Raw genomic sequence first — 25,014 nt, 5'->3', positions numbered from 1 at the left:
AGAAATAATTTTGAATAGCTCTTTGCAATAATAACTAATTTCTCATCTACCATTATTTGTGGAAGCATATTTTGCCTAACCACACTTATTTTTGGAGGAACAATAAATGATAATCAGTCCATTTAATGGACCTTTACTATACGTTAAAATCTATCTTATGTACTTACCTGTAATCAATGTATACAGTTGTTTTATTGAACGTCCTATTTCTCAGGCACTGTTCTAAGGACTGGAGATTCAGATACATGAAACATTTCATTGCAATTGAGGCGAATGTTCACCACGGGCAGTCAAGGGGCCACTGGGAAAGTAGAGTCAGTAATTTATCTCACTTGATGTTCACAGTAGCCCTGAGTGTTGCAGATGAGTTATCTGACATTTAGCATTATTCACTTACTTAACAAGTGTCCCAGAGGGGTGGGACAGAGCCTATTTTAGAAACCAAGCGTTTCTGATACAGAAGTCCTAGCTTTGTTACAACATGGAGATATTAAAACTTGGAAGTTGCTGTGATGCAAAAAATAAATAAATAAATAAATAAATAAATAAATAAATAAATAATAATAATAAAATAAAATAAAATAAAACAAATGGTTATTTGCAGCACTAAGGCTGGGACTCAGGTTTGCTGATTGGGAATCACCCTCTTTCTCTCCTTCTCCTGCTGTGAGTTTCCTCTACAGAGGTAGACAAAGAGTGCAAAAAGAGTGGATTTGGCTTTCTCGAATTCAGTTACCCAGAAGTGCCAAATCAGTTTAGCTTTTGTTACTAGCAGTGACATAAAACTTCATACCCACACTCTTCTCTACATTTACTTTTCAGAGAGAAACTCAGTTTCTTGTAAAAGTCATCCTGGCAAAATAGTTGGGATATTTTGCTATTTTGATAGTTGGGATATTTTGAATTTTTATTTTGATTTTTTTTATTTGAATATTTTGAATTTTACTAATGTAGAGGTGGTTAAGGGAAGAAAAGTTTGATGTCATGTGTATAAAAAAATAAGATTGATTTCAGTGACACCATACAAATAAAGAAATGTCTTTGCTTAAAAAAACCCTTGCATTTGTCTATCTTTTACACTAACAGCAGATTGTTGCACTAACATCTGCATTTTTTTCATTACTGAACACGCTCTGAAAATCAAACGATTGTCTATGATTGAGGTATGAATCTTGTTCTCTGTGAAAGAGTTGAGTTGTTAATTAGATGATACGAGTCTTATATAAGTTTTGAACTTTATATTTGTTGTTTATTTTATGCATGAATTTATTTTGCTGGAAATTTTTAAGGTTACTTATCTTAATAAATAACTTTATAACACCTTGGTAATAGCTGCTAATAACAGCTAAAATTTCTGTGAAATTACACACATTCAGTATGTCTCCTTAGTAAAACAGCAGCTAACAGGACATTCTGAGCCAACATTCTAACAGGATACACACCTATTTCAAAATAAGTTTATTTTTTAGCAATAAAAATGAAAAACTGTAAAGATTGTTTTTCTCAGTGGTTCATGATTTCTCAGTGCATTTTGCTTTCTGCCTGGCTTGATGCTCTGAATATAATTACATAGTTTATCCAACTTCCCCAAAGTTTACTATAAGGGATTAATAAACATTCAAATACTTTGAGGTAGAATAATAAACAGCCATATTTAGAGCCATATTTAGAGCTCTTACAATTTCTATTTTTTTCTCATCATTTTAACTTGAGTATTGAGATTGTCTTAATATGTTGTCCTTTAAAGTTGAGAGATTTTTAATGCTGAATGAAATCTGGATTAGTATGATCAAGAAACTCGTATACCTTCAATTATTCTTACATTAGACAAATGAATGGGGATTGGTCACATGTCATATTTTCCTATGACGCTACAGAAAGATTGATGCCATATAGAGACATTAAAAATAATCAAATATTGAAAACAAATGAAAGCAATCCAATAACTTTCTCATGGAGGTACTATAGTCTCTGGTTACTGTGTTTGCTATATTATTTTTTCCAGATAGCACTTTTCTGTCTGGACTGAGTTTGTAAGTGAATTAGACGGTGTGAAATAGCAGCTTTTTGAAGGTTAATAATTGAATTTCTTATTTTTTCTTACAGAGCTTTGAACTGTGCGCACTGTGAAACATATTTGCAAAAGTCACCAAATAAGGTAAATGAACTCTGCTGGGAATGGATGAGAATAATTAAAAGTGCAGCCAGTGAAATTGCTTGGGCTAAAAAATCCAGCTTCCACACTTACTGGCACTGCGAATTTGGGCAAGTTCCTAACCTCTCAACAATTAGTTCTTTCATCTCTGAGGTTGGGGTAATAAAATTACAATGCCTTAGTGGTTTTTTGATGGTTCATTTAATAGCATGGATTCAGTGTTATACTAGCCAACAAGGATCATAAAGCATATTCATGCATGATTCTACATCCCCCAGCACTCATACGTCTCTACAGTTTTATATGCATTGTTACTGGTTTCTTCACTCCTTTCAAAAGGACCATGCAGCTATGGTCCTTATGAGAACTCTCTAAAACCAGAAGGCAAATTGTAGACGTAGTAGTGAATCTGGATAAAATGTAAAGATCTCTGATTTCTGTGACTTAATCAGTTCACTCACTACTTTCTCTTCTCTTTTTTGATATGACTTGTTACAGTTTCAGTTTTACATGTTTTTTCAGTGAGATTTTAATTAACCACCTTGCTGATTTCGTATGACATAAATGATAGCAATAACCAAAGTGATGATGATAAGAATTATAGCAACTTTTTACAGAAAGCCAAATTACCTAAAATTAATTTATAATCGTATACATTATTTCATTAATTCATTAACCAATTCATTAATTAATTGGTCTAAACCATAATTATCCCTATTTTATAGAAGAGAAAACTGCATTTTGATTAGCTTTAAGTGTGACAGGGTAAGAAAAAGTTTTGAAACTTGAAATTATCTACTGAGAGGCCAAATCACTTTCTGCTTTGCCTTATTGGTATAAGCACGCTTCGGAAGTTAGACTTCCATAAGTTGCCCACATCCATTTTTATGTTTTAGATAAAAATAACAGACATCATGTTTTTTTCATTTTTTCTCCAAAAAGAATTCAATATTAAAATTCATATCTGCCATGAAAAGAGAGAAAGAGATCTGCAGGCAAAACATAACATCTTCGTAGTAAAATGTGAAGTATTTAATTCCTTTCTATTTAAAACACTGTCCATTTTTGCAAAATATTCATTGTTTTTTTCAATTCTTTAAAAACAACAGGTTTTTATAAAATGACGGTCATAATAAGAAATGATATCTGAATTACATTCTCTAGGACCCTAAATCTTAAGAACGCCAAAAGGGTATGATGTATAATTCATTCTGAAAGGATTTTTATTTCAGTTAATTTATTTGAATAAATATCAAATATTAAAAACCTAGATCCTTTTCATGTTGTTTGCATTTTGTTTTTACTTCAAATTTGTGCAGAAATCTGAAATTATTTTCATACAAATTCAAGTGTTTTCCACATGATTATGAAGATAGATTTTTAAATTAACTCAGAGCTCCTGAATTCTATTTAAATGGAAATGTGCTAATGTGTTTTGGCTTTATAGAAATAGACTTTTAGAAATGTCACTTCTGGATCTTTTGCATTCAAAAAGTTATGAATTGGCATTTCTTTTATAGATGCTTCAATTTGGCAGAATAATATAATTTGGCAATACAAATTTTATAAGTATCCTTCAATTTGCTACAATTGTTTTATATTGACAGTTACATATATAGTGTTCCCCCGGTGTATTTAATATGATGTGATTTTTTAGTTTTATCCAAAAGAGAATAATTTATTAAAAGCAAAAAAAAATTCATTTATACTTTTGTTACAAAGTAAGATGGACTAAGCTAGTGGCAGATTATAACCCCACCAAAAACAGCAAAAACTGTTTGTAATTATTTGTATGAGTAATTATTTGTATGAGTATAATGCTTAGATGCTGAACAGATAAAAATTGGGGAAACTAAACCACTATAGTGGCAAGAATCTTAAAAAGGTATATTTAATTCAGTAGCCATTTCTCCCCAGGGGAATTTGCCGATTCTTTTTACTCCAATGGCTGAGATTCAAATTTTGCACTTGTGTAGGGAGGTTGAAAGGGACAGTGAAAAGAAGCAATGCTTTTTGAAGACTTTGGCCTTGGTTCATGCTTGTGTTTACTCAGGACATTTGCTGAAACCTGGGCTGTATTTTACGGAAACTAAAAAATTGAACATTACTAACATACCAAATCGAATTTCAGCAGTCTCAGGAAATACAAATTAGAGGTTGGAACCTATTATAAGGAGGAGCCTTATAGACTACCCTGGGCTGTCACTTCAATATTATGGATGACTAGGGACAAATTAGTGGTAGACTGAAGCTCATAGTATTAGGAACAGTACTTGCCTCATCACATTCCTGAACTGATGGTCATAATCTACCACCACTCTATTAGCCTAGCAGAGAGAGTTGTAAACCCTCTCTGAAAGAGTGTAATATCTATAGCCTTTGTTACTGGTTTTATACACCATTTCTGATGATCAAAAATTACCCTACATGACAAAACACAGGAGAATATAAATGAAAACCAAGATTAAAAATAAACAAAACAACTGCAAATGATATAAGTTTAGGTGGTAGATGGCAAGGAATTTAAAATAAGTTTGACCATAGGAACAAATAGAAGTAAAAATTCTAAAAGATGAAGAATCAGAATCTCAAATAAGGAACAAAATGCAAATTCTAGAATTAAAAGACACATCATATGACATGAAGATCATCTTTTCTGGCAAGAGAATACATGGAGCACCAAACAGAAAAAGTGAACTAAAAGAATTATCAATACAAAATGCCAAACTAAAACACAGAGATAAGAAATAAAGGAAAATATAAGAATGAGTTTGAGAGATAGGTGAGTAAAAGCGTAAAGGTCTAACAAATGTCTAAATGGAGTCCCTGCATAAGACAGAAGGAAAATAGAGCAGAAATAATACTTGAGGAGATGACTGAGGCTCTGTGAAGTTCAAGACCAACAAATACAAAGACTATAACGCACAGGTGCATCACATAAGAATGTTGAGAAACCGAGATAAACAATTCTTGGGGTGCCTGGGTGGCTCAGTTGGTTAAGCATCTGGATTTGGCTCAGGTCATGATCCCAGAGTCCAGGGACTGAGCCCCTTGTCGGTCTCCCTGCTCAGTCAGGAGTTGGCTTCTCCCTCTTCCTCTGCCCCTCCCCTCTGCTCATGCTCTCTCCTTCTTTCTCTAATATTTAAAAAAAAATTCTTAAGAGTAACCAAGGTGGGTGTGAGGGTGGGGTAGATGGAACACAATATGTTAAGGGAAGAACAGTGAGACTTTAAGGGGACCCTCCAACAGAAATTATGGCAACAGGAAGACATTGGGATAACATTGAAAGTGTCAGAAGAAAATAACTGGCAATGTAAATTTTATACAAAGCAAAATTATCCCTCAAAATGAAGGCAAAATCAAAGTGTTTTCATACATATAAAATTCATAATTTACTGTTAGTAAACCAAACTAAAGAAAATATTAAAGACAGCTCTTGAGGTAAAAAGAAAGTGATTCTGGAGGAACATACATTGCAGAAAGGATATAGAAAAAGAACAATGCAAATGTGTAGGCAAATGTAAATATATAGACCCAATATTGAGACTATTAAAAATTAGTGTTAGGGTCACCTGAGTGGCTCAGCGGTTGAGCACCTACCTTCAGCTCAGGGTGTGATCCCAGGATCCGGGGTCAATTCCCACATCAGGCTCCTTATGGGAAGACTGCTTCTCCCTCTGCCTGTGTCTCTGCCTCTCTTTCTGTTTCTCTCATGAATAAATAAATTAAATCTTTTAAAAAAAATAGTGCTAAGTAATAGAAAATATATAGTTGATTTCTGCCTCTTCTTCCCAGCACAGAGCTTCTAAAACTCTCACCATTTCCTAAGTGATAAGAGCACTAGGAACATCTGTTGTTCTAATTGTTGGTCTTTGACCTTGGTTCATGACATTGAGCCAAAGTCTTTGGAATTTCCTGGATGGTAGCAGCATCTTTGGTTCTAATGAGATGTCTCTTGGTGGGGTCCTGGATAGAGACTGACTGGGTCACCAGAAAGATCAAGCCATGATTAGAAGCTTAGAACTTTTAGCTGTACCCCACCCTATATTCTCTGGAGAGGGGCTGGAAAGAATTAATGATTGATCATGTATACCTGATGAAGCCTCCATAAAAAATCACCAAAGTATGGATTTTGCAGAGCCTTCTGGTTGCTGAACATATGAGGTGCTAAGATTGGTGCTCCTGGAGAGTGTATAGAAGCTCTAAGCTCCTTCCCACATACCTTGCCTTATGTATCTGGATGTTCATTGGTATCCTTTATCATATCCTTTTATAATAAACTGGTAAACAGTAAGTTAACTGCTTTCCTGAGTTCTGTGAGCCATTCTAACAAATTAATCAAAACTGAGGATACAGTCCCAGGAACCTGTGATTTGTAGTTGATCGGTCACAAGCACAAGTAACAACTGGGACTTAACAATTGGCATATGAAGTAAGGGGAGGCAGTCTTGTGGAACTGAGCTCTTAACCTGTGGGAGTGGTGCTATGTCCAGGAAGATAGTGTCAGAATTAATTTAACTAGAACACCCAGTTGGTGCTACAGAGAATTGCTTGGTATAGGAAAAGAATACTACACATATGGTTTCAGAAGTGCCAAGTGTGGTATTAGTGTAAGAATAGAGGAAAAACAAGGGGAAGAACTGAGTTCTTTCCATACAAATATTAATATCTTGTGTATGTGTGTGTGTGTGATTTAAGATTTTATTTTTAAGTAATTTCTACAACCAGGATGGGGCTCAAGCACACAACGTCAAGATCAAGAGTTGTATGCTCTTCCAACTGAGCCAGCCAGGTGCCCTGCCCTGTTTTATGTGCTTTAAATGCAGGTCTACCTATTATATATGTTAACAATAATAAAAACGTAGGAGAGGTAAATAACATTAAGATGTTTTAATTTTTTAGCATTATTTTTTATTGGATTTAACAAGTAAAAGATTCATGTTATAATAATCTTTAGGGCCACTAATAAAAATTGAACAGATTTTATAGCAAACAGATTTATAGAGGGAGAAACTTTTGATTATTCAAAAGAAGGCAAAGGTAATAAAATTAACATAAAAATAGCTTTGTCTAGTATAAAATAAGCAAAAGATGATAGTTATGATCCCACCTTTAGCTGTGATTCTGTTACATGTAAATGGACTCTATAAACCAATTGAAAGTAAGTTAGTATAAGCAAGTATATGCTGCTTATGAAAGACACATCTTAACTGTAAGTTGTAACGTTCCACCTAGAGCATCATGTGGTTTGAGATACGTGCAATTAAATGTGAGCCTCTGTGCCAGAAGCCTGCAGAATGGTTAGGAAGTTTCACAAGAGATGCATACAATCATAAGGCATGGTAGAGAATAATATAAGCCATGAAATGCTTTGATAAAATGCTAGAGAATTACAAAGGAGAGAAAAGTTTCCTTCTAGCAGGGTGGAAAGGATTAAAAAAAATATATATATATGTATATGTATATATATATATACATATACATATATATATAATATAATTTTAAAAATGTCCCCAGAACCTTGCTTTTAAAAAATGCATTTAAAAAATGTCCCCAGAACTTTTCTTAGTGCTGAGCACATAGTACACGCTCAATTTTTGTCACATGACTGTATGATTTAGGGATATGGGTCTGTGCGCCAAGAAGAGCGTTCATTCAGAGAGAGAAATAGGTCAAAATAATCTCAGAAGCAAAAATACGTGAGGCAGTCATTGGTGAAAATCTCTATCTGTTTTAAGTGGGAGAATGAAGGGTACGGAGGTATGGTAAGAATGAAAAATCCAGAGAGAATAGCACCATGCTAGGATGTTTTATGGATTCTCTGTCCAGCAGAGGCGGAAAAGGAAAAAATAACTCAAACCGATTTTATAAGAGCTTTGTTAATAATACACACCCATATAATTCATCCCATTAAATTGTACAATTCAGTAGTTTTTACTCTATTTACAGAATTGTGTAACCATCACAACAAATTCCTTCCTCATTTAGTCATAATACCAGTGTCTCAGGCTTATGATAATTAAACAACATGGATACAAATCACCCAGGAAAGCATGTTTAATAGCTCCTATTAAACATTGCTTAGTAAATGTCAGCCACATATTGGTATTCAAGTAAATTTTAAGCGACAGAGAGAAAGTCTATGAACTGTCCTTCTATAGCGATCTGACCCTCGGACTGTCAGTCATTAAATTTGGAGCAGAATTGTTGACCCATCTCAAATAATGTTCGGGAAACATCTATAAACCAGCAAGTCAAGTTCGACCAGTCATTGAAAAGTGAATCTGCAGGACACAGTCAGCCATCAAATCGAAGGAACTAGACAAATCGACAGCATACCCATGGAGCAAGGGGTTCACTACCAGGAATTGTTCCACCAGCAGAGGTCAAAGATGAGACAGTCCTTCAGGGCCTCCCACGGCTTCCTCGTGGTTCAAGTGCATCCTCTAACCTGTCCCTCAACAGGCTAGAGATGAAAGCTTTCCCAGTGCTTTTTCTCAGTGAAGCTCTATGGTCTTTGAATTTCAAATATAAGAAGAGACAGGTGCAGCTGCCCACATTCAGTGGCTGATGGTTTCAAAAGTTTTTGAAGTCTTGGTTAGAACATAAGCAACTGAAAAATGTCAGTGAAATAAAGGACAGAAAAATATATACATTTTAGTTCAGTTGGAACTCTGTGTGTATGTATGTGTGTGCGCGCGCGTGTGTGGGATTGCGTGCTTACACAATGGCATTTAGGGACACTCATGTTCTTCCAGTGATTGCTAAGAATTTACTGTCCCCTCCACGGAGAATACGTGAAAATATGTGACGGAGTATCATTGAGAGATCACCCGGTCTAGCCCCACTTTTCAGTGTGACTTTCCGAGGTGGCATAGAGAGCTGCAGAAAGAGCAATATATTAGAAATCAGCTTAAGGGAAATGTCTGGATTTGCAGTATAAGGAGCTCCATAACCCATGATCCCAAGGAAACTACCGTAACTCTCCATTCTGTAACCGAAAGTTATGAAAGAACAACATTTAATGTTCTGGAAGTTGTCCTAGTGACAGAGCGAAGATGCCTTTTATTGACACAGATCACAGATGCAGTGCATTAAGAGATATATAGGTTTTTCTTAATCACCTGGGAAGAAGAAAAACAAACTGCATTTATTGGATAGTCACTATATTTCTGGCAGTGTGGTACGTGTTTTTAATATATGTTGTTTTATCGAAATCCCACAAGAGCTCCAACAAGTTACTGCAGGTTAGTTGATTTCATAACTTCCACTTGAAAGGAGAGATGCATGTATTCATTAACTAGCTATATTAATTGACCATGTTCTATACACTAAGCATGGGGTTAGGTCTTGGGGACACATTGCCCAGTGGATGAATACCACTGTTATCTTCATGAATCTTCCCGCGTAGCCAGGGAGCAAAGGTTTAACAAACACACAACTAGTGATATATTTATAATGGGGCCTCTGTTTTATCACAAATGTAACAAATATGTGATATATTTATAATGGGGCCTCTATTTTATCACACATGTAACAAATATATCAAATAAGTGGACTGCCTAATATATGCTAAGCTCCATTCTTACCTATGTAAGAATTTCATATATCTTACATGAGAGCTGCCATGTATCTGACATGTTTTGTGAGTTAGGTACCATTAATAACCATATTTTATGGGGTATCTGGGTGGCTCAGTGGGCTAAGTGTCTGATTCTTGGTTTCACCTCAGGTTGTGACCTCAGGGTCGTGAAATCGAGCCCCACGTTGGGCTCTGTACTCTTTGAGTTTCTGTCTCCCTCTGCCCAGCCTCTCTGCATTCTCTCTCTCTCAAATCTTTGGGAAAAAAAAAAAAAGAAAGAAAGAAAGAAAACATGCTTTAAAGTTGTTGAATTCAAGGTCCATGGAAGTTAATGACGTACCCAAGATCTTACAGAGCCAATATATGGAAAAATAAGACTTTGATCCTAGAAATATTGTCTCTAGCTTAGATGTGTGTATATTATGCCCTCAACTTCACAGTGGTTGCCCCCACCATCCTTGCACAATTTATAAGCAGCATGGCTGGAATTTAAACCCTGCTGTTCTGACTTCAGAACATATACTTTGAACCTCTGTACCCCTCTGTCAATGTGTAAACAAGGAGCGGAACAAATAGTCCTCGGCGCTGTGATAAATAGAAGAAATCTAATCCGGAAAAGGTGTCAGTCAAGCAGAGCCACTAAGGTTGGGGCAGATGTGCAGTGACTGGTTAAGAGGGGAAACATTATGCGTGGAGAGAGGAAACCGGTTATGGGAGTCCCACAAATGGTGATAACTTAAGGCATGAAGGAAGGTCAGTGCAGCTGGCAAATGTTAAGTGGAGAGATATGGGTCTAGAGAGATGACTTGTGCTCAGCTCATGCCTTGAAGATTAAAGAAAGAAAGGGGAGGGAGCACCTGGGTGGCTCATATGGTTGAGCATCTGCCTTCAGCTCAGGTCATGATCTCAGAGTCTTGGGATCAAGCCCCACATCACGTCAGACTCCCTGTTCAGTGGGGAGTCTGCTTCTGGATCTCCCCACGCCCCCCTCATGCTCTCTCTCTCTTTCTGAAATGAATAAATAAAATCCTTAAAAATGAAAAAAATAAAAATAAAAAATGGAAAATTTACCATCAGTTTTAAGTAGTCAATAAGGAACTCAGTTTCTGATATTCAAACTAATGTTCCATTTTCTCAATAATTCTTGAATTCAGCTTCTTGTTTTTCATGATTCTGCAGGTGCTCTTTCAACTTTTAATTGTGAGAAAAATTACAGAACTAGGGACTTCTCTTTCTACTTCAGTAGGTGTAAGAAATCTGCATATTGGTTCGTATATTTAGAGTTTTCAGCGAAAAGTCTTTAACTGATGGTAATTTGTGAATTGGAAGAAAAGAAAGGTCTTGCTCATCTGACAAGAACACTTGGTGAGTAATCAGATATGTTCTGCATAAAGACAGATTGCTGGACTTGAAATTATTTTATTGCAACTTTATGTAACGAATATATTATTTTATGACCTGTCAACTGTTTAGCCATAATTGTAATTTCTATATACAGAACACTCATTTTGTCCTTCCAAAAGAGCATCAATTACATTTTTTAGACAAACTTCGCAAGAATTCTAATTAATAAGTGGAACTACTTCTTGTCTGCCTTTATAAAATACCCTTAAAAGTCAGCCCTCCTGGCAATAAAATAGTTTATAATTAGCAATTCAGATCAGCCATCATAAAATATTTCCATTTTCTTTATGTTTGAAATTCATGCAATAAGTGTGATCAAGCAAAAAAAAAAAAAAAAAGAAACTAGAGATGTGCTAAAATACTTACAAAATATTATGTATCAGATATTATCCTAACTTTTTGGGGTTTATGTTTGAATGGTATTTTGAAACAGAATAATTTCTGTATTAAAAGTGAATACATGTTCACAAACATACACACATTTTGGAAATGACAGTTTAAATAAATACCAGATGTGAAATTAAAGGGTGACTTGGCATCAGATTTGAGATGGGAAGACTTTGACATAGAACTGAAGAACACCATGGGCTGTAAAAGAAGAGGTATTAGTGAAGTATTCACAAAAATGTGTCTTTGAAAGTAGGTCTTGACACATGTAGAATCCATGTAGAATCCAAAGCTGAATCTATCTCCCTTTTATCTGCCTCTGTTTCAGCACATTTCTCCTCGAGAAGATCCAGCCAGATTGCCCACTTCCTGCTCTTCTTCATCTCAGTGCTCTTGTAGGTTTTGTCCTTTCCACTTTTCCTCACACGTGAGCTTCTCACATTGTTTTAAATTCTAGCTCCGAAGTCCCTTTCGTTGAACTTTTCCATCATTCTTTCTCTTCTCAGCCATTATTTTATCATAGTTGTTACAGTATAACTTTTTACTTTTTCTGCAAAGTTATGATATTTATTTATAAGCATATTGTCCCTAGTTCTACCTTGGAATATAGGAAACATGTTCTAATCATCTTTCATTTAGTGTTTACTAAATGTTTGCAGAAGGAATTCAGGATGAATTACATGTTTACAAGCAGATGAAGTAGAGCATGTTCTAGGGGTAGTGGATGCATTGGCAAAGGGATGCCAGAAAGCACGTTGTGTCTGCCCATGGCTATTTACCCAATGTGTTAGAGAAAGTTTGGAGTGGAGTACAGGATCTGGGGCTCTAGATCATGAAAAGTCTTGTTTGCTTTGCTGATATGTTTGGCATCCTGTAGACAAAGAGGAGACCTGGAAAGACTTAAACCGAGAAATGAGATAATTAGATTGTTGTTTTGGTGAGAGAACCAATTGGTGATACGGATGATGAGCTTTATTACGAGACAATGGAATTAGGAAGGCTAACTCAAAGTGATATTTTTGTTAAAGAGCAAATTACTGAGGAAGACATTTGGAGGATAACATGCACAAGTCCTTTAGAGGATATGTTGCTGAAAAATACGATGTAGCCTTTCGAATGTGATTGGATGGCACGTTGTACTGTACCAAGTGATGTCTTCTGTGATGCTCAGTTGAAAAATGTAACGCTGCTGTTGGACAGCACTGTGTACCCGGCTGGGTAGCACAGTTCAAGAGGAAAACCTGTAGTAACTTTTCTCCACCACCAGCCACCACTCTCCAACACCTGGATCCTATCTTTTTTTGGGCAAGGCAGTAAGGAAAATTCAGTTTGGTACTAGAGCTGTCAGGTGAATTCAGCTCTCCTTTATTATCAATGTATGGAGTAATTAAGATGCCATTATCATATATAGGGCTTTGCTTTGAAACAGTTTCAATACACCTTTTTTGTTAATATATATGAATGTACCAAATTCCTTTTTATCAAAATAAATTATTTCTTGAAAGAATGGCCATTCCTTTATCTCTGTAGTCCTAGTAAGTGACACACAGGTAAGCAATCCCTTCATAATTGTTTGCTGAGTAAGTGAAGACCTTGAAAGGCAGGTAGAAAGCTGAGTACAGAGTGAAAAAAGAAAGATATGTAACTGCTTTGTGATTTCTTTACAAACACATATAAAAAAAAGCATTTGTTTGACTCATTATTTTTCCCAATGTCTCCTTTAAAGATTTCAGTTTTTAAATTATTATTTTTGTATAACATTTGTCAATATCTTTAAATAAAGGTCATGCTCCAAAAATATAGTAACTTTCAAAATTTAATGGCTATGCTAGTCCAAGTTTAAAATATCTACTTATCACTTAAAATAATTGTTGCTTCAAAACCTAAATATTCTTTTCCTTTTATTATTAATTTGGCAAATATTTATCATAGGACTACTGTGTCCCTCATGTTGCTGTGATGATAATGAAAAGTGAGAAGACATAGTAACTATTTCCGAGTAGTTTATGACTTTGCAAGGGGAGAAACAAGCACATAAAATTTTCATTACCAGTTGGGTAGTAGCTTCATTTCCTAGGGCTTCTATATTAACATGCCACTGAATAGGTAGCTTAAAGAACAGATATTTATTTCCTCACTGTTCTGGAGCTTACAAGTTCAAGATCAAGGTGTTGGCAAGTTTGATTTCTCCTAAAGCCTCTTCTGGTTTGCAGGTGACTGTGTTTTTCCATTGCTGTCTGTCCCTCTGCATGTGTGCATTTCCTATCATTTTTGTGTCTGAATTTCCTTTTCTTATAAGGACACCAGTCATATTGGACTTAAGCCTATTCTAAAGACCTTATTTTTCACTTAAAGATCTTATGTCTAAATAGAGTTACATTTTGAGATTCTGGGAGTTAGGACTTCGACATACGAAATTTAGGGACACAATTTAGACCACAGTAAGTAGGAGATAGGATTTGGCCCACCTAAAAGATCCAGTCTCAGACTCAGACTCTCAAATTAAACCCAGTGTGGACAGATACTTATTTTTAAAGATTTTATTTGTTTACTTGAGCAGGGGAGGGGCAGAGGGAAAGGGAGAGAGAGTCTTAGCAGAATCTGTTCTGAGTGTGGAGCCCAATGGGGGACTTGATCTCAGGACCTTGAGATCCCAACCTGAGCCCAAACCAAGAGTCGGATGCTAAACTGACAGCATCCCAGGCATCCCCAGATATTTATTTTTTAAGCAAATCATAATGATAATTCTATGCTGCTGCTGATATTTGCATGAAAATATATTTACAGATTTCTCCTCTCATTGACTCTACTGTCTGGTCTAATAGGAGACATAATCATTTCTATAGTCCCTAACGGAGATGTCATGAATAAAAAAGATCATGATTTTACAAAAGCATCAATGCCTGCATCAGATAAGTACACAATTCTTAAAAAGACATTTTTAATCTATGAGGAATGAGGACAATGAATGGATGGGTGGCAGGATGGTGTCTGTCAAATACATCTACAGAAAAAAATACTCTCCAATAGGGCTCCTGTAGGACACCCACCTACATCCTTCCATCAAGAGATGAGCAGGACTTTGTTTTCCAAGGAATAGACATTTATCCTCTATGGATTTGCTTTCCTTGCCTGCAGTCTTTCTTCCAAATCCACCATCTGTGATCTTAAGGAGTACCTCATTTCATACAATATAGTTCCCGACCACGAAATTTGTTTTATAGAATATAAATGCAGAGATGCCTATGAAAATTATTGGTCTTATGATCCCCCATCATTCTGAAACAACTGGCCTAATACAATTATGCCATAGCCTTCTGAAATACCAACAAGACAACTAAATCCTGTGGGGCATGGGTACTGCCTCCAGGATGCCATATATAGTCTACAGCAGCAACCAACCTATGGTGCTATTTTTCTCATAATTGGGATTCACAAATCTGGAAAACAAGGGGTGAAGGAGAAATGACTTCTTGCTGTTACCCTAAAATCCACTAACATCATTATTGTTGCCCATACTCACATTCTTTGGGCTTGCTTGTTGTAGTTCCCAAGGGAGAAATGTTTAAACCAGGGCCTACATCAATAGTTTCATTAAACTCAGAATTAAAACTACCATTTGGCTTCTTTGGGCTCCTCATATTAGTGAATCAATAGGCAAAGAGAATATTGGTGTTTTGTCTGAAGTGATTGATCCTGACTATCAATGAGAAATATGGCTGCTAAGATACAATGGGCTAAAGAGACGTATGTCGGGAATGCAGGACATTCTCTGGGGTCCCTTTTAGTCTTCCCATACCCAGTGGTTAAAGTTATTGGAAAAATGAAAACAATCAAATACAAGAGGGACTCTCAGGACCTCAACAAAAATCCTAACTGGACAAGGTACTTTGCTGAAGCAAAAAGTGGGAAAACAGTGTAATTATAAATATCAATTATAGTCATGTGGCCAGGGGCAGAAATGAGAACTGTGATAGTTATGGATAGTATTTCTCATTTTATATGCATATACTTACTTGTGTATATGTTAACTTCTTAAATCTTTTCCTCTTATATTTGCCTAACATCTAAAATATTAATGATACTAATAAAATTAATAGTAGTTAATAATGAATCATAGTTTGATTGATATCAAAGACGAATGTGATTGAGGAGGGATGAGCATCACTTAAGGATGAATAAAGGGATTTTGTATCTCATTTTGGGGAGAGGGTTGTGCAAGGGACAGTTGCCTTATGTTGTATGGAAGCAGAATTTTGCTATTGTTTTACATATACATTTTTTAAAGATTTTATTTATTTATTCACGAGCGATGCCGGGGTGGGGGAGGGGGGCGGTGTGCAGAGACAAGGCAGAGGGAGAAGCAGGCTCCATGTGGGGAACCCGATGTGGGACTTGATCATGGGACTCCAGAATCACAACCTGGGTGGAAGGCAGGTGCTTAACCGCTGAGCCACCCAGGCATCCCTTACATATAAATTACTTTAAGTGTGGTTAATAAAGGTGTATATAAATGTCGAGTAGACAAGGGCTGAATTGTGGTGGAATTGCATTGTATCAATTCAGCACAGCTAGAGCTACATTTCGCAGAAATACATTTCCCCTTATCAATCTGGGTTTAGTGTGGGCCAGATTTACTTAAATGAAAATTGGAAGAGAGTAGGAAGATAGCAGTTGTATTCTTTTTACACTCATAGGTTAGAATAGGTCACAAGGCACGAGGCAGTTTACCTGTGTTATCATCTATCTGCTGTTCCAGCTCACCTTTTCTTGTTGTGGAGCAGCATCTGGACCTGCAACAACTCCAGCTCCTGCTGCATTTCCTCTTAATTTTCTGATTCATGGACCAGGTGCATGTTCTCCTAGAGCTAAGGATACCAGCTTTATCATCAGGACAGGCTCATGGGCATATTTGGAGGCTGAGAGGCAGTTAGCAATCCATGCAAGTTCCAATCTGTCCACATGGATTCCATTTATCCTCAGAATTTTCCTTTAGTCTTTGCTGTCCCCGTGGGAAGGCCATCTTCCTTTCCTTATTGCCTGCCCTGCCGACTATGGGCTTCAGCCCCAGACGGTATAAACAACCTCCCAAAGTCTATTTAACCAGCTTCCTAAATTGTGTAAGATCTAATCCTAACAATCAGTTGTGTGTTTTCCAGTAGTTCTGCTTTTCTGATTGAATGATAAAATGAGTTAGAAATTTTAGAGTCAATAGGAGAGTACTTTTTTATTTTTAGCATATTATTTATTTTGCAATCATGGAAAACTGAAGTTACATATCTATCTGTACATGTGTATCAACTTATTATTCTACCAAACCACGTAATTATTTCTCACCCACTGAATTTTATCAGTTTCTAAGACAGCAAAGTACTATGAATTTTGTCATTATTTAATAAATATGACATTTGCACAGCTGTAGGAAATACATTTTTAACTCAAATTGACAGAAGCCAATCACTTCATTTCACTAAAAAAACTCATCATTTTTAAGAATGCAGTGTAGCCCTTTTTATAATATTCTATGAATGATCAATTTTACTATATTAAAATCGTTTCTAATTTTGAAACTTAGTTTAGTCTTTAAATGCTACTTAAATTTTAGACTTCATTTTCATTTTGTTTTGAAAAATGAATAAGGTCTGAAGAATTCTATTCTGACATTGGTCATTCTTCCAACAAAACATTTTCAATATTTTGATTTGTTTTTCCCTCTGTAAGTATGTGCCCTGGGTAAAAGTGCTATTACTGACCAGATTAACACATAAAAGGAAAAATATGAGTTTGGCACTTGATAGCGGTTTTCTCTTCCAGCTCAGGATTATATTCCCTTCCAGATTTGAGTTATTGTTGGAACAGATGGACAGTCAGCCAATAAATGGCCTGCTATAGCATTTATTATCTTATAAAACACAACGGTCTCATAAATATTTTAATTTAAAATTCCTGGGCAATAGCTGAACTCTGTCTACTTGTCCATGGTGCTGTTGATATAGTGGTACTATGCAATTCAGATAAGGAAAAGAAAAAAGGTAGGTAAGATAGAGAGAGTAAAGCCCAGGAGATAATTATAATGCTGCACTTTATGAACAAAGAAAATGGAAAACAAACTGTTTAAAAACCACAATCAGATATAGCAATGTAACTGAGTACAGGAACCATCTTTATATATCACAGAAAATTTGGTATTTTAGAGCATGTCTTTATATATTTTAGAAAATGTATCTTTTGTCATTTGATTACACAGGCAATAATTTAACTTGTATTTGTGCTAATTAAAAATGTGGGAGACTAAAACTCAAACTCAGATCTAATGTCCCTTAGCTCGTTCATTGAAAATTATGTTCTCTTTTAATTGGCAAGAATACCACAGTGTGGCCAAGGAATGAGAATAGAGTCATCAGCTGATTCTTTATTAGAATTATGTAACCTGTTTAACGATATTAAAATAATCTTTTCAAAATGACAGCCATTCTGCAGTCATCTGTACTTCCAAATACATTGTACATAGATCCAACTGCAAAGTATTGAGATCCATATATTAAGTATTGACTCAAAGATGCCACATATTGAATACAATTATTGAATCTACTTTTCTATAGTTATCCTTTTAAATACATGCAGACTTAATTTATAAGAATGCCTGGGATTTTTAGGAAGTGAATAGCAATGTAATTTGTTAGTTCTTTAAATTTAATTTTTTAGATAAAATGAGCCTTACTTCCCTGAATAATAGTGAATATGTATGATAGTTCCATCACACACATACCAAGAAATCCCCCACTTATACTACAATTGAGAGAGATTTAATAATAATATTTTTACTAGCTTTATATGCAGTTCCTCTTGGACTATAAGAAAAAAAGAGATATTGGATAATTTATTACCAAGTGAAAGTATTTTAAAAATGAAAAGAGGTTGGGGAGAAGAGAAATAGATATAACAAGAGAGAGAGACAGAAAGGACAATCAAAGCGGAGGCAATGCAAAAGATCAAAGAGAAATAATGCACCTAGAGATTTTCTCTCATCTTAGTTTATTGATGTTAAAGGCAGTCATGAAAAGTATAACCAGTGATGAAGTTGAAACTAAAATATTTCAATTGTAAATCATGCTTGACTTCAGAATTAACATGGTACGTTTTCTCATTACATTTATTTTTCTAATTCTAGAGTTTGACTTAAATTCAGGCACCTGGGTGGCTCAGTTGGTTTAAGCATCTGACTCTTGATTTGGCAGGGTTGTAAGATTGAGCCATGCGTGGGGCTCTGTGCTCAGCGGGGAATCTGCTGAGAGAGATTCCCTCTCTCCCTTTCCCTGGCTTCTCCCCACTGTGAGTGCGCTCCCTCTCTCTCTCTCTCTCTCTCTCTCTCTCTGTCTCTCTCAAAATAAATACATAAATCTTTAAAAAATAAAAAATAATTTAATGGTAAATTCTCTTAATCTAGGCTTTTCAAAACGTTTCTAACTACTGAATTTCTACTCATTCTACAGATCAGATTAATACTTAAAAATTTCTGACCCTTCTCCCCAGAAGTCAAAATCAGTTCCTATTCTTACTTTACTCCCACCACGCTAGAACTGTCTCTTTTCATCCCCTATCATTCTGTCTTGCATAACATTTGTTTATACAATTGGCCCTTGAACAACATGGGTTTGAACTACGCAAGTCCACTAATATGTGAATTTTTTTCAATATTTTACAGAGGTATAAATGTATTCTCTCTTATGATTGTCTTGAAAACATTTTCTTTCCCCTAGCTTACTTTATTGTAAGAATACAGTGTATATGTATTTTTAGATATATGTACGTTAAGTTATATGCAAATATACAAAATAATGTCTTTCTCGTTCATTTATATATTAATTTTAAACTCTTGATATTTGTGATAATCTTATTCAAGAATATTACACATTATTCCAATTTCCAGTCGTCCTTTAAGTAATTTAATACAGGGATCCCTGGGTGGCGCAGCGGTTTGGCACCTGCCCTTTGGCCCAGGGCGCGATCCTGGAGACCCGGGATCGAATCCCACGTCAGGCTCCTGGTGCATGGAGCCTGCTTCTCCCTCTGCCTATGTCTCTGCCTCTCTCTCTCTCTCTCTCTGTGACTATCAAATAAATATAAATTAAAAAAAAAAGTAATTTAATACAATTTTATGTTTTTGTTCTTAATGGCTCTGCAGCTTTGATTTATTTTATTCTTAACAGAATGCGGTTTTCCCTCACCACTGTATTTTTTTCCCTTAATTCATCCTGTTTCCAGGCACATTAATAATTATCACTTTTTGTTTGACAAGGTATCTTTGATTTTACAAGCACAGTATCTTTACCAAAGAAGGATAACACTATGTATCTTTTTAAATATTCAAACTGATCGATTTATTTTCTCAACACATTAGCTAGATCGTCCATCAATATGTTAAATATTAGTGCTGATTGCAGACAGCTCTGTTTTATTCCTGATTTCAATAGAAATAAGATCATTTTGCTGTTAGTTGTGGCATAAGAGGATTTTTCATTTGGGATGGCATCTTGTTCCCATTTTCTGACTGTCCTTCCTACAAAGAATATGCATGGCCTTCTCCATGCCTTTTGATTTCCAGTACCTCTCAGTTGAAGAAATATGCTTCTCCTTTTCTTTCATATCAGACTTGACACAGGAATTTTTTTGGTTAAAGGAAGCACTGAACACCATGTTCACTGGAAGCTTTAAGAATCATCTCATGGCTTTGCCGGGACTCATTTTTTTCTACTACTATGAGAATAGCACGTTGCAGATAAAGACTACTACATTAGCCAGGATCCAAAATGAAGAGGCTATGTGGGATAAAATTAAATAGAAACAAGCAGAACTAGAGTTATGCCCTGAATACATGTAACTGGAAAGAAGTAAGCATTTCTTGCTCTATAATAGTTACCAAATCATTTGCTTCCAAACATTCCTATTTTATTTAAATTTTCATTAGAGTCCCTGGGAAGTTTTATCTAATGTCCTTTTGTCATCTGTTTCTATAGCTATATGGTTTTTCCTTTTAATTTATTAATTGAATGGATTACATTGATACAGTTCCTGAAAGACGACAATGTTCCTGGAATAAAGGCTACCTAGTTATAGCATATTATTTTTTAAAATATAATACTAGGTTCTGTGTACAGCAGTCTCTCTTTATCTATGCTTTCCGTTTCTGTGGTTTCTGTTACCTGGAGTCAACCAAGGTCTAGAAGCAGATGATCCTCCTTCCAGCCTACCGTCAAATCAATAACACTGATGTAACATCGCAATGCTTATATTATTCACTTCACTTCATCTTGTTAAGTAGACATTTTATCATCTGACATAATGACAAGAAGAAGAAGGGTGAGTACAGTATAAAAAGATACTTTGAGACAGGCTGGATTCACATACCTTATTTTATAGTATATGTCATAATTGTTCTATTTTTTTATTAGTTATAATTGTTATTCTCTTATTATGCCTAATTTATAAGTTAAACTTTATCATAGGTGTGTATGCATAGGGGCAAAAAAATCAAAGTATATATAGGGCTCACTACAATCTGCAGTTTCAGGCATCCACTGGGGGTCTTGGGACATAGCCATGGATAAAGGCAGGGAGGGGACTACTGTATATAGTAATATTTTAAATTAGGTCTGTGGCATAAAATGTGAGAAATACCTTGTAGTATTATATCACCTGAATACTTTTAATTCCACAGGTCTTAGTTTTGCAAAGGCTCCTAAAAACTTTAAAATCTTCTGTACTAAATTCTCATTGATGATGGCAGCAGATTGCAATCCTCTCTATCCTCCAGATTCATGAAAATTATGAAAAAAAAAGGAAAGCCAAAAGATAGGCACTTAAGAAATAGAAGAGAATATTTCACCATTTCATTGACCATAGAAGAGAGAGACATCTCTCAGAGATGAGCACGCTATAGGATGATACAGGAAAGTCACAAAAATAGGACAAAACAAAAGACAAAAGCAGCTCCAAGATTGTTTTATACATGGAGGGGATAGATACTAAGATCTGGATGGAGCCAGAGGCGCTAAAACAGTAGTAGCCAAGCAAGTGAACCCCTAGTGTATGTTTCCAAACAGGAGTGATGGGTGAGTGTTATCAGACAAGAGAAGCAGGGTGTTGTGGATGATGGAGGACGGGAAGAGCAGGGAGGACCTGTATGTAGAAGGCTAGCACTGGAAATACCATTAAGATACTGCCTTCTTTCTCTGAAAGTAGGATTCAAGACACATTCTACTGTCTCTAAGCAGTCTGCACAAACAGATACAAAAGATAGTTGAAATGGAAGCTTATTCCCAAAGATATATAGTCACACAGTCAAGATGTCTAACAGATCAAAAAACTCCAAGACAAATACGAAGCTCAACATAGGAAAGGATTTAAACATCAGAAGAATGTTGATAGACAAGGCAAAATTGGACTTTCAAATATACGTAAAAACATTAATCCTAGTAGCTAACATTATTTCCTAGGTGGCTAACACCTCATTATGCTTTTGTGTGTACTGCCATTAAATGGGTAAAGGAACGGAGGACTAAACCATAGTCATACAATAAGAATTTTTAGCAGTAAAGGGATAAAAGTGGTAAACCTCAAAAATGAAAACTGTTTTTGAAATTCAAAACCAAAGTCCAGAATGTACTGAGAAGATGCATAAATGAGGTTCCAGAAGATCTTGTTAAAGAGTTAAACCAGAAAGCACGACAGTTGGAGAGAGACAAGAAGCATGAAGGAAGAGCTGCAACACATGGAGGAGGCATCCATTAGTTTCAACATCTAACCGACTGGAAACCCAGAAGTACACGGGGTATATGTATGGACAAGACCACAGATGATCTGTAGAACTGAGGAATGAGTCTGTGATGCAAAGAACCCACTTCAGTCTTAAAGAGGATAAATTTAAAAAGCAAACTAATACATTTAGACATGGTGGCAAAGAGTAAAAATAAAACCTTAAAAGCTTCCAGGAAAGTATGAAGATAGGGCTACTGAACAATAAAACAATATCTTCGAGCAGAAACAGTGCAAAGGTCCTGACATATAAGGGAGAAAATTTACAGCCGTACATTAATGTGTTAATAACAAAAAGACTACACATCAGTGAACCCTGCTTTCATATTAGGTTAGGAAACAAACAAAATAAACTCATTAAAGCATAAGAAAGGATTAATACAGGGATAGTAAAAGTTAACATATACAAGCAAGAGTAGAATTAGTTCTAAAAACATATAAAAATAATATAATAACATACACAAACTTTTTGAAGTATGACCAAGAAAAGAAGGATGAAAAGCTAATAATTTTAGAATGAAGGTATGCAATAAATACAGATACAAAGAAGATTAAAATAATTGTAAGAAAATACTGTGGACAATTTAGCCTAATTTGTTTTGGGGAATATATATGAGAAAAGTGGCTCGAGAAGCAGAGAATTAGAATGGAGATGGAGTCGGATTGTAATCTCCTGAGACATTGACATGTTCTGTGAAGATCCACCCGGCTAGAATGCTTGTCCCTTGTCATTCAGCTTTCATCTCAAATATCAGGTATTTTGAAACTTTCTCAAAAGTCTCAAATGAAATCAGTTGCCTAGTCTACATCTTTACCCCATTTATTTTTCTCACGGCTCTTATCAGTGCTTGGGAATTTGCTATGTTGCTGTATAATGTTGCACCTGATAGTAACTACTCAATAAATTATCATCTCATTAGTTGATTGATGGACTGATTAATTAATCCCATTTTATCTTCTCTGATTCTTTTTTGTTATTTTTTTTTCCTGCTACCACTTCGTACCTTTTGTTTATGTTTTCCTTTGTGTTCTTCCATTAGATTGCAGAATATAAACTATGATATTTTTTCCAGTGACAATTTTAAAGACGAAATCTAACAAACCTTCAAAAAACAAAATTTCTATCTAGGCTTGCTCTGTCAGCACCGGAAAAAGAGGAAGAGATGATGAATCACCCTTCTCCATCTGGCATCATGTTTCTTTTATCTTAATTGAAAAGAACCCAGAATCATCCCATGATGATTAGGCTCAAAATCAATAAAATTTCAAATTTCACATGAGCTGTTATAAATAGACAAATGCCATTTTAAGAGACAGCATCTACACGTAACCCAGACAGGAATAAAGTTCTGGGGAATGTCAGTGGGGAATAACATGGCAGGTACTGTGGATTCCTGGGGAAAACTGTTAAATAGTCCAAGAAAATTGTTGTGAGGCTGGGGCTAAGGTAAAATGCAGTCATAGAAGCAGCAGTAAGATGAAACATCAGGAGTTTAATTGTTGAGGTGTATTTGGAGTTTAGGGGTGACAAAAACAAGGTGGTAGAAAAGGCCACACCCAGGGACTAAACTTGCCTAAGCTAGAAGATAGTTAAACAGCATTGGCTCCCTGGGGCTTTGACACTCAGGCCCTCTGCCCTGTGCTTGTCACATAGTTTAAGGTGTTACTTTATCAATTAATCATTGGTTAATGAATTTTCTAAAAGCACAAGACAATGGGATCAGAATTGAGAAAGAATTCCATGAATTGGATATGCTATAATCCTTCAAAACTCTCCTCAATTCTCATTTTATCAGGGCAGTAATTATGTCCCATTTTCAAAAACCAATATTTCTATAATCATAGGTATTCATATTCTTCATAGCCAACTTGATTCCCTGGAAGAGCTCAATACTTAAAAAAAAAAAGATTTATTTATTTGAGAGAGAGAGAGAGAGAGAGAGAGAGAGAACGCTAGTAGGGGAGGGACAGAGGGAGAGGGAAAGAAAGAAGCAGACTTCCTGCTGAGGTTGGAGCGTGACATGGGGCTCCATCCCTTGATCCTGAGATCACAACCTGAACTGCAATCAAGAGTCAGATGCCCAACTGACCAAACCACCCAGGCACCCCATGAGTTCAGTATTTTTAACTTTTTAGGCCTCAGGCACATTTTTAATGTGCAGGAGAATGGAATGGCTTCTTCTTGCTGTAAGTCTAAACACTTTTAAGTAGGTATGTTTTGCATTTAATTTTGGATTTTTCCATAAAGGACAGCCTGCTGTACTCTTTGAGACAGATAGTGTAGCATGCTTCCTTTACACTGGATAAACGGTGGGCGAGGAAATGAGCTGCCTGCCTGCTGGAAGAGTGACTGACGAGGACTCCAGTGCTGTGCTCTGAATCCACTGTCACCCAGTTCAGGTTTATACTTCTCAAGTCTGCTCTCAGGTGAGGAGGAGCAAAATACATGGCCCCAAAATATGCTGCCTTGGCATGTAGATTATTTCGAGCTGAAGGTGTTACAGGTTATTTTTTGCCTCCAGTGCCCAAGGTTCCTGGTCACTCTGCTTTGGAGAATAAGGAGGTAGACCAGACGAAGAGTGGTGGGCTGCAAAGCAAAGTTTATTGAGCGATAGTAAGTGATAGTACAAAGCTCCTGAAGAGAGTGGGGACCCAAGAGGGTTGTCATGAG

At 35.9% G+C, this 25,014-nt stretch overlaps 1 long non-coding RNA gene across 1 annotated transcript in view; it reads left to right on the top strand.

Moving 5' to 3' along the window:
• Positions 1-25,014, top strand: part of LOC144294524 (uncharacterized) — a 267,849-nt gene that overhangs the window by 140,124 nt on the left and 102,711 nt on the right. Inside the window, exon 2 of the long non-coding RNA XR_013361886.1 lies at positions 2,107-2,158. This is a non-coding gene — a long non-coding RNA (uncharacterized LOC144294524). The remainder of the gene's footprint in view (positions 1-2,106; positions 2,159-25,014) is intronic.

The sequence above is a fragment of the Canis aureus genome, chromosome 23 (genome assembly GCF_053574225.1).
Source record: "Canis aureus isolate CA01 chromosome 23, VMU_Caureus_v.1.0, whole genome shotgun sequence".
In the NCBI taxonomy this organism is placed as follows: Eukaryota; Metazoa; Chordata; class Mammalia; order Carnivora; family Canidae; genus Canis; species Canis aureus.
The sequence above is the reverse complement of the archived record's forward strand: the minus strand, read 5'-3'. Positions and strand labels throughout refer to the sequence as shown.